Raw genomic sequence first — 15424 nt, forward strand, 5'->3', positions numbered from 1 at the left:
TCTCTCTCTCTCTCTCTCTCTCTCTTTTGTATTTCTTCCTCCTCTTTGACTTTTTTCCAATTTCTGCCTATTCCCAGTAGGCCCTTTGATGATTGTTTTTCCCCCTTTGGCAGATGAAACTGAATTATGATTTTGCTTGAAATGAAGACTACAGGGAACACCTACTTTTAGTAGGTGGAGGATAACTTGGAATAGAACTCGGTGGCGTATTTAGAGATGATGACAAATGAGGAGAAATTTCCTTTGAAGTAAGAAATGTATGCTAAGGATGATAGAAGTATCGTGATGGTGGGCAGAAAGATAATTTGGACGTGATGAAATAAACTGTCGATTGCCGTAATCAAGATATTGCTTCTTTTGTAGCTATTTTTAATATTTTGTTTTATTCTATATTTACCTTATTCTAGAACATTTTTGTGTAAAATTTTGCTTTTTACTGTTTCTCGCTTCTCCTTTTCCTCTTTACTATTCCTTCTCTTCTTCTCTTCTCTCTTCTCTCCTTCTCTCTTTCCTTTTCTCTCTCTTTTCTGTCTTCTCTCTCTCTCCTCCTCTCCTCTCTCTCTCTCTCTTTCTTTTCTTTTCTTTTCTTTTCTTTTAGTTTAGTAGTGGACCAATTATTTTATTTACGCCAATTTATAGATATGAAATATTTTTTCATCTCATCGTATCCGATGAATTCGAGACTGGACTTTGACGAGTTGACGAGTATGTTGACAAAGAACAGGAGAGCTATGCACATCTAACTTGAAAATGTGCACACAAGCGGCGAAAGGAGAATATGTATTATCTGAAAGAGAGGCGACAAATGAGGTTGAAAAGGACCATTGAAACGATCAGGTCATAGCAAAGAGGCAGCAAGGTGTTGATAAGGAGAGAATTCTTGAAGAGCAGGAGAGAATGAGAATGATACCATTAGGGAAAAAAAAGATAGATTAGTATGTGGAAACGATAATTAAGATTAGAGGGGAGGGAATTTATTCCCACGAGTGTAAATGAGAAAGGGAAATAGCTTGAGCAAGAACAGATGGGATGAGAAAGGGCCAGGGTTATTAGTCAGAGGGTTAGAGGAGCAGAGTGTAAGTAATGTAGATTGTGAGGGATGAATGAGCCTTTTTTTTTCAGTGTAACGAATGCATGCTATTCATAATTGAAATCACCTGAAGCCTAACCTTTCTCTTTTATGAAATTGTAACGTCACGCACACAGATATGTAGACCTTGAACTGTTAGAGAGAGATATCGCCTATCGCAACAGACTTTATTGACAGTGCTTCAGCCGTATCGATTAGTAACTAGATAAAGAGATGAGTATAGCGTTAGTCAGACCGTATCAGTGAAATTTTCCCCCCCTAATTTTTTATAATACTCCCCTGTGGTTAGTTGTGCCGAATACACAAGAACAAGAAATGAATAAAAAGTTATTACTTTCTCAGTACCAAAACTTTTTTCAGGGCATCAGTTTCATTTTGACAACTTGACAAAAGATCTCGAGGAATCATACAGTTCCAAGGCATCAGCGAAAAGAAGTCAAAATTCTAATCTTTTATGCTTCTATGCATCTTCTAAACAAAGATCATCGTGAAGGTCTCGTTATGGTACCTACTATTCGGTACTTAACGTGAAAAACGAAATCTGTATACCGTTTATCGCTTTCTGATTAACTGTAGTTGGCATTTTCTTTCCATTTTCTTCTGTATTCATTCTTTTATATATGTATATATATGTGTGTGTGTTAGTATATATATACTATATATATATATATATATATATATATATATATATATATATATATATATATATATGTGTGTGTGTGTGTGTGTGTGTGTGTGTGTGGTAGATAGTGTTTTCCCTGATATGCCTGATGGTAGCACTTGATAAGGTTATTTTTATTTCATTGTCTTTCAGTTGCAGGGCCCTACTATTTCATCAGGGTTTTGTGACACTGAACAAAATTAGGGAACATGAGTTTCTTATACTCGTCTCAGTGACATAGTGATTAGGCTGATGCATTAAATATGACAGAGTGCTTTAGAAGATTACCCTAATTTCCAAGCAGGAGAGACGTATGTGTAGATACCACGTTTCCCTAATTTTGTTCTTTGTGTCACGAACGGCTGCTTAAGATGTCATTTTGTTTATTACAAGATAAGGCTCCATTCAGTGATAATTGATCTTTATTTACAGAAATATCTGCAGCCAATATTCTTGTATGTTTTACATTATTCCACGATGAAAGTAGTTTGCTTCGAAAAATGGGAAAGAATTCAGTCACAATATTCCAGTCCAATGCAGCCATGAACTTACGATACATGAATGGGATTTGAGTGTCTGTGGATATGGAGCAGAAGAGGTGTTTGATCGTTTGATCGCCGACATACCAAGGAGGGAAAACTGAATGTTTGGCATTTAGTGAAACAGTGTCGAAAAGGCAATGTGTGCAGGAAAAGGAAGGACGAAATTTATTGTTTCTTTGGTACCTGAAGGTGTAGGACAAGGGCAGGGTTGGTGCTTGTAGTTTCAGGATTATAGAAGATTTTATGGGTAGAGTTGTGATAGTGTATATGGGCAGGGATTGATGAGAATGAAGTGACCGAGTTTTGTTTGGATTCTGAGTTTGTGCCTGGCTGGCTTTGGCGAATCTGACAAGGTCGTCATGCTGGGCGATTTAAATGCAAAGGTAGGCAAACGAGAATGGTGAGCCTTGCGGAAATGTATTAGAGAGAATTTTGATGAAATCTAGGCTAAAAAACAAATAATAATAAGAAAAAAACAAAACTTATTGTCAAGCTTTTATTTGCATAGATGGAAATGTATTAGGCGCTTGTTACCTAACACTTTGGCTAGACTGGTATCAAGTAAAAAGAATTATAAAAATTATTAATTTATTAACAATAAATAGAATAACTTATAATAGAATATATGACACGTAGGTTGGAATGTGGGTACACTCTTGAAATTATCTAGATGGCTGAAGATGGTACGTAATGGTTTAGAATGAGGGTACATTCTTGAAATTGTCTAGATGGCTGAAGATGGTAGATCCATGATGACAGGTAAGTAAAATGGTACTTCCAACAGGTCATACAAGTTAAGACAAGATGTCAAACAGACAAGACACCATAAGGCAAGATAATGTCAAGCAAGGCAAGGCAAGGTAAGGTAGAGTGTCTGCAAAATAAATACACAAACAATAGCTTAGAACAAAAGGTCACTGTTAACATATCACTATTAAACCATAATAGCTTTACATAATAATTATTTACATAGAACATAAGGTATACAACAAAGAGCAAATAACTTCTTACCATGTGAAAGGTTGCGAGGTTCGTAAGGTAGTGGCTATCACTTGGAAAGTAAATCAAAAGTAAACAATAAGTAATACCAAGGACACTAAAATAACGAACAGAACAACCAACGCCATCTATTAAAGCGAATGCAAACAACACCCAATGATGATAGAATGGACAACCAACGCCATCTATTGGATGAAAATACAACCAACACTCAGATTCTAGTTTTAAGAAAGGAAATACCTGACACTTATAATTGACAACGCGGAGGTGTAAGATTATTTGCCGAGCGTGTAAAATTCCAGGAAGGGGTCATAGACCCAACAAGGTATGTATGCTGGTATAGTAAAGAAGAGGCATGAGTAAATTACAGTTATAGAGAGGGAAAAGTCGCATTTATTGAAGGTGCATTGGAAAACTATAGAGGAAGATCGGGTATAGGAATGCAAGAGTTTTGTTAAGTTGTCTGAGAGGAAAGTGAATGAGAAAACGAAAGCAAGTATTAAAAATAAGAGATGTTTAGTAGGAATTCAAGTGATATAAGTTGTTTTGCAAGAGTGTAAATGCATCGAGAAGAGTAAAGACCAAATGAATTACAGGATTATAGATACGAATGAACAGATGCTGCATGAAGCTAATGCACTCCTTCAAAATATTTAAAGAGACTCAATAGCGTATTTTGAAGACTTGTTGAATGGAATACAGACGAAATTTCTCAAGAGTGAAAGGCGTCCTTATTTGTATGAGGATATTCGTGGATGGGCGTGTAGAGAGTTGGCGGAGGGCAGTGAAAAGGCTGAAGAATGAGAGGATACCAAGTAGGGGTGTGAGATATGGTGACGACATTGTGATGAAAGGCCTGATCCAAAGGATTGGGAGAGAGGGATTATTTGTATTTTGGAAAAGGTAGATGATTATAAAACTTGTAGAGACATCACTTTAATTGGTATTCTTTGGAAAGTGAATTGTAGGAATTTTATCAGGAAAGTACGAGATATGACAGAGGATGGGAAAGTAGAGCTAATTATTTTGAAACAGCTGAGAAGAAGAGTAGCAAATTGTTTTCAGCAAACGGACACAGGTAAAGGTTATAGAAGAAATGATAGAGGGTTGGTGAGGATGCGGATGATAGTTTATTTGCAGTAATGAGAAATATATATTTTTTGGTGCAATACAAAGCTGTAAACTAAGATTGGTGTTTGTGTCCATAACTGTTGTTTTATTTGTGTGGAGGTGTTTTCCAGAGAAGTGAAGGAAAAGAAAAGGTAGGTAGATGCAGTTTGTGGGATAGAACATCAGGAATGTTTACCGGATGGTACAACTTTAAATATCAGGAAATGAATGGTATCGAGAATAATTTTATGAAGGTAAATGGAAGCTTTGCGGGGAAATGTAATGAAGGATCACAGGTTAAAAGAAAAACTTATAGCATAGATAGAATAGGTGCATCAAGGAAGCTAGAATGGGCTGTTTAAAAAGTTTGGGAGAGAAGAGTGTCTAGTGGGACCAAGGTTGGTTCGTATGGAAAGATTTTTTTGGTCAGCCCATCTCAGTGAATGATGATTCTGAGCAAAGAAAAGATTCAGGAGAAAAGAAAAGACAGTTTATTGAATTTAAAAACATTGAAGCCAGTGTTTTCAAGTGGTTTGGGTTCAAGTAATATGTTTTAATGATATATAGATAGGAGGTATTTTTTCCCGTTGCTAACAGACTTCACATACTTTTTGACATTTCCTTGTTTTCGGTGATTTGCCTCAGACTTATGCTTTTGGGTAAGTTGTCGTTGCATTTATATGGGTGGGCTCATCTCAAACTAATGAAATTTATAATTAAATAATTCTCTTATATTTGTCAGAAGTTTTTTTCCAAATGCCTGTGTTTGTCAGAATTTTTTTTTTTTTTTCCAAATCCCTGTGTGACAAACACCAAGAGCTGTGGAACAGTATTGTGATAATTCTCGCATTGTGAGCACTTTGGACTGAAATTGGGAAAATTTGTACTGTCACCATGGTTGGTTTGTTTTCAATTTATGCAGAAAAGAAAAACTGCAAAATCAGTTTCTACTCACATCACCAGAAATAACGGCGAAGATCTTTACTGAGCAGTGCATGAAATAAATAGTAACCAAGTGTAGTATATGATTGGAAAATTACTTTATCGTATTTATTTTTTTATTGATTTATTTTACTGGCATTTTTTCACCGCGAATATAGATTTTTTATTTTTATTTTTTATTGCAAACTTTCAGTTGTCATTTTGACCTTTTACCTATTTATTTTCAAACATAAGGCAAAGTATAGCTGTTCAACTTCAAAGTGACACCAGCCAGTAGGCATACTAACTTTACAGAGATCTGATAAAGAAAATTATTCCTGAAGAAAACTCAGTAAAGAATCACAGGTCTGTATTTTGTGTAAATATTGATTCGCAGTTACGAGGCCAGTCAAAGAAAAATCTTGTTTAAAACAAACTGAGTGAGGAAGAGTTTGGTCTACTGTTAGTTTTCACGCAGAGAATAACGAGATACATGTAGAGTTTTATATAGAGAGATTGTGTTCGGTTATTGAATTATACAGTTTGGAGACTGCTTGCCATTCAGGAAGACCTAGCTCAGATAACGTAGATGTATGAATGTTTTGCATTTTTCTGTTTAAAAGCGACGAGAGATTCTTGTAATGGAAAAATAAATGGATACAAATAACTATGCGTTTACAGAGCTTATTCTTTTAAAGATTTAGGGAATATCCATTGGATATCTCTGATTATAATGAAAATGCTGTAAGATCTTTGTTTGGAATAATCTTATTTTCACATTAATGATATTTCCCAGTTACCAGTTACAGCTATATCTTTAAATTAATAAATTCAAATCATAATTTTTTTTTGTTTCCAAATCTTTTCTATCATGTCCAAGATTGAAATGACCTAAAATCTTCCAACACGCATTGCAGTCAGGCCAGAAAAAAAGGAAAAAGGAGAAACGAACGAAATGAATTCCTGTGGTCACACATCTATGGTCAGCAAATTCAGTTTCGAGACAAGTTCCAACACATAGGGGAGGGGTTGGGGCAAAGGTCAAAAGTTCTTAATGGAAAATTCCCCTCGACCCTTCCTGGAATGGACGACCCAACTAGTGAAAATATATATGTTGATCAGAAGCGATCCCCATAACACAGGTAATGACACAAGAGGAGGTGGTCGTCGGGAGAGGGAAGTACTCTCTCTCTCTCTCTCTCTCTCTCTCTCTCTCTCTCTCTCTCTCTCTCTCCTTCTAATATAAAAGGGGAAGAGCATGAAAGTAACTCTTGGCTTTTGATCCATACGAAATTAGCTTGCAATGCTCTTAGTGAAATGCAGCATTTATAGAGACGACAATCAAGGAGGAAAAGATTATTAAAAGCGGTGTTCAAGTAATAAAACGAAAAAAATGATCAAGAGCGGACAATGAATTCAGACTGCATCCGTAATATTAAAGGGTAGTTTATTGTGACTGTTTCAATGACGTTTAATAACAGCGCATTATTTCTCTGTGTTATATCAGGGGTATCTGACGTATTCTGATTGACACTCGTATTTGAGCGTGGAGCACAGCCTTTATATGTAATATTACATAGTCCATTAATTTTTTAATGATCAGAAATGAGTGAGGAAACCCTTTTGGCCTTTTCGTTTTTAATTCCCAAGCAGATTTTCAATCGTTTGGGTTTCTCGAATTTCACTAGAATTTTTTTATTAGTTTAGCGAGAGAGGTAGAGAGGGAGTAGTCGGTGTTTTTGCCATATTGTAACTGGTAGTTTACAGCGTTCATCCTTATGAGAATAATGCAACTTGACTCAGTTAATAGGCTGCTGATCTCTTTGTTTTTGACAGTATACGCTGGCTTGCGAGGAATTATAGAACAACGAATTGTCAGGCAGTTTCAGAAGAATAAAGGCATGCTATACTTCATGAAATTGCGTGACTAGAAAGATGTAAATCTGGTGATATCCTCATATTTTCTGTACGAGTTCACAAATTGGTTGTGGAATGTGATTTACTAGCGATTCCAAGTAGTCGGGAGAATGTTCTATTTGTGTGTTTCAAGAAGAGAATGATATTTGTGAACCGATAAGGTGAAAATGCATGATAACTGGTATGGTAACGGCGGAAGACCCACGTGTTTTCTCCTTTAAAAATTATAAAGTTCGGGTGTATTGCCTTTTGGCCTTATCATACTGAGAGCAACATTTTTTTTTTAGATGGTGTTTTACGATATCCCTAAAGAACAGCATTCCCCAAATGACTTTTTTTTTTATTTTTTTTGTATTTTTATTTTTATTTTTTTTTTTTTTTTTTCAACAGCTTCATATTGTAAGTAAAACTAAATTTCTCTGGGGACAAAAATGTGAATATTTCCGCAACAGGAATTGTGCTTGCATTAGTTTTTTTTTTTTTTTTTTTCTGTATTTAGTATATAATCTCGGAATGGCCTACCAATCACCAAAAAGGTTTACCATCACTTTCGGTCGTTCAAGCTAAGGATCAAAGACTCCGGAGGACTTGGTTTTCCTTCCTCTTGTTGACTGAGAAACTTATGGCAGTTATGCAGTAGGTTACTTTTGAAGTAAATAATCAGATATTTGATTTCATTAGGAAAGGCATTACATTTACCAAGGGCCAAGGCCGGTGGAGGGTCCTATATATATATATATATATATATATATATATATATATATATATATATATGTATATATATATATTATATATATATAATATATATATATATATATATATATATATATATATTTGTGACTCACATCGGGCCTGTCATTGCGTAGCTTAGCTCATACGTAGACAACATCAGTACCACCAGGTTCAGTGTAGTTCAGTTAGCCGAGGTTGATGTAACAAGAGAGATAATAAGAAAAGTTTGGTAAAATTCACCAGTGATAGTCCCCTGTCTTGTAAGATAGAGAACTAAAGGAATTAGGGAAAAATAGGCCAGAAAAATTACTTGGGAATCGGCTTTTCGTAGTAAGCATGGGCTAGGGTTGCCTGATAGGTGGTGATAAATCTGTTCTTATTGAAACAGGACTTTTGTTTTCTGCAGTTCAACTGGTTGATGGGTAAAATAGAGCTCATTAGATTATGACAAAATGTTTAGGTAGCTTTTAAAAATATCGAAAGTAGTAGTAGGGATGGGATCAGTGTGTGAACCAAATTTCTTTAGTGAAGCCTTGTGAAGGCCAAACAAAGAAAGCGACCTAAATACAAAATTAATATTCCAAAGGAGAATTTCCACATATAAACAAAGCATCTTTCTTTTTCAACAATTACAAAATTACAAGGCAAATTTCCACTTACCTGGGCACCCTAATTGTGCTACAATGCTTAGGTTTTTTAAAAGTTCTGGGAAATGAAAGAACTAGATGCAAGTTCTAACAGAGAAATGAAATGGGAGAACCGTTGTCCTTGCTTTTTACTAGAACATATTATGCAACATTAATATTTTATTCTGTCAACAAGGCAGTCTGTTTCCAGACAAAGTAAACGGGTGGCTGAGTGATGATTATAATTTCAAGTAGAAGTACGGTAAAGTTCTGATTTATGAACAATGTATTAATAGGCACAGACTCAATGTTACTGTATCCATTAGAGAATTATGATTTTGGTCACACCACTGCTGCCACTGAGGGTAATTTCAGTATTTTGTATGAAGTTGATTAAAATTTTGGTGGGACGCTGAGAATTTTAAATTAAACTGAATCATTACCATTTTACCTCCTAAGACGTGGAAGTGAAAGCGGAGAACTCAATCTTGTTGCAGCTGCTTTTGATGAACGTCATTCCTATCACGCGGTTGAGTGGATGTGATGAGCTACAGAAGTTACATGTTTAAGGAAATGGATATATGCCATATTGTATATTTCCATGCACGACTGTGTATGCTCAAATATATTTCATGACTATGCTGATCATGAAGAAAGAATGACTCAAACACTAATATATACTAAAGGACAAATACGCTGTAAATTAACTTGAATCGCTCGGTTCAGTAAGTGTCAGTGTTAAGGATAAGGAGGGAGGAAGTAGAACGAAGTCGTTTTCAGTTTTATGACAGGCCTCTGGTGTTAATCATCCCACAGAGGCTACTCTTTGTGTAAGATGGAATTTGGCTGAATGAATGTTCGAAAACTAGAGATGTCAGAATTTGGTACAACTTTATAAATTACACTTACAGTTGAAGTTTAAATGTCAGAACGATAAGAGTGAAGTTTTCACCTAATTATCAGGTATTATTCAGCATATATATATTATATATATATATATATATATATATATATATATATATATGTATATGTATATATATGAATAATTATCACATCGAACCGTGATCCATTTATATATCAATTCAAGCTACAAATGTCCTTTAATATCTAAATTCACTTTACCTCCCAAATGATATATTTTCATATATGTACCGCTACCCCATATATATCGCTATTTTAGCATTATATTGTCTGATTAATTTGTTACATTTCTATCTTGATTCATTTCAGACTTAATGTAAACACACATAATTACCTCTATTTTATAGTTATTACAACATTTATTTGCATGCTTGCACATACCAATGTATACTATATATACTAATATATATTATATTGTTCTTAGACTAATGGAATTTATTTTCCTTTGTATTAATTTGGGTGGGCTGAGACCGATTGACAACTCCCATTTTTGCTTCTATCACTGCGGCCGATATTTTGTGGTGTACAATAGTGGCTCGACCGACGTGATCTGAATTTCAGTATTGGTCCCTTATTGTTCGTCAAAGGCATCACTCAGTCAACTATCAATCATTGCAGGCCGCAGTTAAATGGACAAACTGAGGCTCGCCATTGCTACAACAATGAAATTCAAAAAAGGGGGGCGGGGTTTGCTCCTAGCCTCGTTGCTGGTTATGGTAATGACTTATTACGTATGATTTAAAGCTTGGACGACTGGTGTTTAGCGAACGGTATTACATCTGATCATTATTGTTAATATCCAAAAAGTAAAATATATCGAATGCGAAGAGGTTCTTGTAAATGTAAATACATATTAAAATATAGAATTTAACAAAGTATCCGAAATAACGGCATCTGATAAGTCGGGAAAGACAAAAATGTAATTTCAAATACATTCAGTTGACATGAATAGTAATTCAATTTAATTCTCGAGTAAGTTTCCATATTTTTTTTTAAATGGAGAAAAGACAGGGGTGTGAGACTTTCAGTAGTTTTATGCAATCATTTCCAAACTACAATTTGTAGCAGAGGTTCTTCCGGAGCTAAAAACATCTGTTTTGTATTACTAAATATCCGCCGCCCATATAACTGAACCTAACGATGAGGTTGATGCTCAGAATGACAATTCAAACACATCAGTCAATCAGTTATAAACATGAATTATGTCAGCTGTAGATATTTACCGTTAGCTCCAAGAAAGAGACTGATTTTGGTGTCTTTGGTTTCCTATTTTATATTTTTGTGTAAAAAAAGAAGATATAATATTTTTATGGCCAAAGGTTAACTGAATTATCACTGGTCAAATGTACTGAGTTCTTTAAAGGCCTCATGTATATATGCGTTAGGCTAGTCTGGTAAAACTGTTAGTTGTTGACTGGCACGCTGGCTTTTCATGAGACCTGGTACATCGAAAACTAAGTGATAGTTTAATCCTCTCTCTATTGTGCTGAGGTCTCTTGGACCTGTGCTTAAAGGATGGCAGCACATGTAGGAGAAGACCTTGGTCAAATGATGTGTTCTGTTGATATCTTCTGCTGTCCAAGATAAGATAGCCATACTTACTTAAAAAATTTTCCGCACTTTCGCAATCCGTTAAGATTGACCGTTTGTTGACGGCTTGGTGAGAAACTGGATGCGGTATGCAATTGCACATCTTGATCTAGAAGTGGCTGGAGTTGAAGAGCATATCCCTTTAACCATACAATTATAATGTTGGACATGGTTGAGTGGAGGGAAGCATTTCTCAAAGTTCCGTGCCTTCATTGTATCTCGGTATTTCCTCTGTGGTGACCTGTTCAAGGAGGAGGGTCCCTTTCTCTTTAACCGGTAATAAGTGGCACAAAATTTTAGTTGTGCTTTAAAACGAAAGCCTCCTGAAAGCGGTATTGACGTTAATTCCAAAATGGCCCTCTTTCGAGATTTTATAGTTTGATAAGAAAGCCAGTGACTGTGGGATGCAATCTATATTTCATGCCAGTCATCTGGAGTTTGCTTAGACTGCAGAACAAAAAGATTTAACATCAGTAAATGAGGGCACTCTCGTGGTGGAAGTTTCGTTACCAGAGGCAAATGTTAAAATGCCGTCTTCACATCTCTAGCTTGAGGCAATGTAGTCTGTGCCTCACGTGAAATTGGATATTGTCAATGAAACTGTAAGGTTAGATTAACTATTCAAGTGATTTAAAAGAAAAGATTCGGGTTATTATGGTAATAGTTAAGAATTTGCAAACGTGAAATAGATGAAGAAAATATAAGTAACAGCCTAATTTTTCGAAAACTTCCAGTTACCAAATATAAACCGAGCAGCTTGGTTAAAACTACAAGTACAGTAATTTGTGTTATCTTGTTGAATCTTTCACTTATGGAGTCAGGGACATGAAGAAATGCATGCCAAAGAAAAATTAAGCAGTTATGTATCTGTTATGTATAGTTGTAGTCAGTTTACTTTTAGAAGGCAGCCGTCTCTAAAGAAACATCTAAGTAACCCTTGGTTTGATTGAGAGCGTCTTTTTAATTTATTCATCAATCACAAGAAAAATGAAACTCATCCTCATCACACTTTGTGTCTCTTGTCCAAAAGTCAAAAGTCAAAGTCGTCAGTTTCAGTCCTCCCCAAAAGCTATTGCTTCTCGGGTGGACGTCAGCCAGGTAACCCAAACTCCCCGCCATGACGTCACTCATGGTGGTAACCACTGGTAGACAGCCTGACGGTGGGCGAACGCCGCCGGCCCGCGAGAGAAAGATTTTTGTGCAAACAGGAAGGAGCCTTTCGTGTATATAGATAGGTTGACACTAAATGCTGTAAAAAATGAAATAACACCACCTCCGGTGCCTCCAGGTAGAGAAAAGAAACTTAAGTATTTAGGCTAATTATTTTATAGGCTTCTGATCATGAAATTTTCGTCCATCCAGTGGAATTGCCAGCGGCCTAATGGTACATTGTTAAGAGCGTAGGTGATGATTTCCAACATTCTCCGTCTTTTGCTGCTCTGAAAGAAATGCATGGCAACATTCAACTTCATTTTGCTTGAATCATTATGCTTCTTATCCCACAGCATCGGTACCTGATACTGGGATCGTGGGAGGGAAAACAGTACTCCTGGTTTATCCTGGTATCCCACTTCGTATATTCCGTCGCGCTTACTCTCTAATTAGTAATTAATGGCAGCTCGAATCCTTCTTGAAAGAACATACATAATTCTTTTTGTATTTCTTCCAATGTTCTTTACTGTCAATTTCAGTTTCAGAGCTGAATGACCTCATAGGTCCCAGTGCTTGGCCTAAGTTCTAATTCAATTCAATTCAATCGGCGAGACGGTCTTTAAGATGACTCCTTTTTACAATCTTGCCTGTTACTCGCACCATTCTAATTTTGAGTGAAGTAAACGCTTATAAATCTCTTTGAGGTGATTTAGTTAATATTACCAACGAAAAAAAATCATCCTCAGTATTGGAATAATTTACAAGTATGAATTTTAGTACAGGATGATCGGTACCTTTCAGTGCCGGGATAGATAAACTGTCAGGCCTTCGTGTAATATGAACATTACCCAAAGACCACCAATCTCTATTTATATAAAACCAACTTTTTGCTTTCCAGAGCTGCAGAGAGATATGTTTGCCAACTGAGATAGAACATGAGAGCAGCAAGGACGATATATCGAATTCATAAGTGCTTTTACAGAATAGAATATAGCAAAGCAAGAAATCAGTTTGATAACTATAGGAATGCATAATTGGCGTTGAACGTGACGTTGGCAGTAAAGGGCATTGCAAAAAATATTTATTAAAGAAATATATTATAACTTATTTGTTGATTATCATATTAGTTTCAATTCACGCTGGTGGACGAGAGAGATTATTTTACTGGATAGTTTAGTACCAAAATTTTTTTTAGCAAGGTTCATATCAGTTTTCCTTATATAACTTTAGATTTTTGTGAAAAGTGGTATCATGGTATAGATAGTTTTTTCTTATTATAAATGTATTGCAAGAAGTATTAATAGAGTATCATGGAACCAAAGTTTTTAGGAAACAAATTAACTCTCAGACAAGAAACTTCAACATTGTTAATATAGGTTTTATAAGCTAAAAGTCATTAATATTTCTTTGTTGTGAACTATTTCTTTTGCTTATAATCCCAAAAAGTTTAATATTTGACGTTTCTGAGTTGCGCTCTACGATAGAACCTCTTGTGGATGCTTTACTGAGCTGTTAAAAAGTAGCCCAATTAGGATTATCTCCAAGTGATTTTGTTTTATGACTAAACTAAATTGGTAGAACGCTGGGCTAAGAGTATGTAGTAATCGTTAGATGGCGAGAATCAGAGTGCCTGTATTAGTTTATAACTTGATTATTTTTTCATGTGTTGCCATAGTTTGCCAGTGAATTTTTAGGAATAACTTAACTGTTATATTATCAATCAGCTGGATCATTTATTCTCCCAACTTCTTATTAGAATAATACAGAAAGTAGTATTTCATTATTCTTTATGTGTTTGATGTGTTTATCTTACAACTGTCATTCTTGTTCCTAGGTTTATGAGTGAAGGTTAAAAGACTGCAATATTTGTGGTAAGTGCTGGGCTCGAAAATAAAAATGTCTTGGGGATCTAAACATTTTTTGGGGGGCCAAAGATAACATGAATATATTTATTTCAGGTATGGTGTTTAAACTTATGTACGGAACCTTACTTCCTGTGGTTACAGGAGCACTATGTTATAAATAAGGTGGTCATAAGTGCAGCCTGTGTTAATAAGAATGTATCTTACATTTATAGAGGTAAGTGTCCTAGAAATTTTGTAGTTCTTCCTTGAACATTAGGTGGATTTTGATGTGTCATCAGGGTAGTAAGGGCAAAGTATCTCTAGATTAGCTAGATATTCTTGAATTTTATGGATTTTTATTGGGCAGTTATCTTAGTGGCATTGATGTGCCCCTTTATCGAAAGTTTACAAAATTTTCTGGATATGGTAGAGGTGTATCCACACCACAACAAAACATGTTATAAACACATGTCAGAAGCTTATCATGTACGTATAACAAATAGGTTGAAAACAAGTCAACGACCTTTGAAGAATGAATCTTTGGCCAATCTTGGATAATCACTTGAAACACTAGTTAGGACTGCCAATAAGTCGTTGACTTGTGTTTAACCCGTTTGTGATACATGTGCAATGTATTGCCAATTTGTGTTCATGACATGTTCTACTATATAGTGTGGACGCACTCTTACTGTTTGTAAACTTGGTGCCGTCCAATGATGTACTATGTTTATTCTGATGCCGAGCACAACACAACACAACAGAGGGTTTTGACTCATTTTGGCTTGATTCTTGAACTCGGCACCTTCAGAATTTGATATTCTGGAGCGCTATATTGGTTTTACAGCTTTTTCATCCTAAATTTATGGCCTTGTTTTAGTAGCTTTTCATCCAGATTGATGGGTTATAGTATTTGTAAAATGACGTCTTCTTGCATTTTTATGTAATACCAAACCCGTATACTTTATCCGTATTGGACGTGGAAATATCAGTGGAAACTTCATTTCTTTGTGTATTTGACAAATCCCAACATTTTTAGAAGTGGACATGCCAAATCTTTTCTTCCTAATATTTTCATCATATTTCTTACAGCCCATTGCTTAGTGAAATGGTTAGGTTTAGTATTATCGATACCGGTACTTCGTTATGTAGATGTGGCACAGGCAGGATAACTGTGAAATCGAGAGTAAAGTTGTATACAAGGAATAAAATCCTTTTGAGCTTCTACCCTCTTCTCCCTCAGTTTCCAGGTCATACTTACATTAAGCAAGGAAATCGTTTGATTGGCTGTGTGCGTGATTTGTATGTGAAGTAAAAAAGCA

The 15424-nt window shown here is 35.5% G+C and overlaps 1 long non-coding RNA gene across 1 annotated transcript in view; it reads left to right on the plus strand.

The window, feature by feature from the left end:
• Nucleotides 1-14345, plus strand: part of LOC135195654 (uncharacterized) — a 215284-nt gene extending 200939 nt beyond the window's left edge. The window contains exon 4 of the long non-coding RNA XR_010310206.1: nucleotides 14220-14345. This is a non-coding gene — a long non-coding RNA (uncharacterized LOC135195654). The remainder of the gene's footprint in view (nucleotides 1-14219) is intronic.
• Nucleotides 14346-15424: the final 1079 nt, after the last annotated feature.

The sequence above is a fragment of the Macrobrachium nipponense genome, chromosome 16 (genome assembly GCF_015104395.2).
Source record: "Macrobrachium nipponense isolate FS-2020 chromosome 16, ASM1510439v2, whole genome shotgun sequence".
NCBI classification, from domain to species: Eukaryota; Metazoa; Arthropoda; class Malacostraca; order Decapoda; family Palaemonidae; genus Macrobrachium; species Macrobrachium nipponense.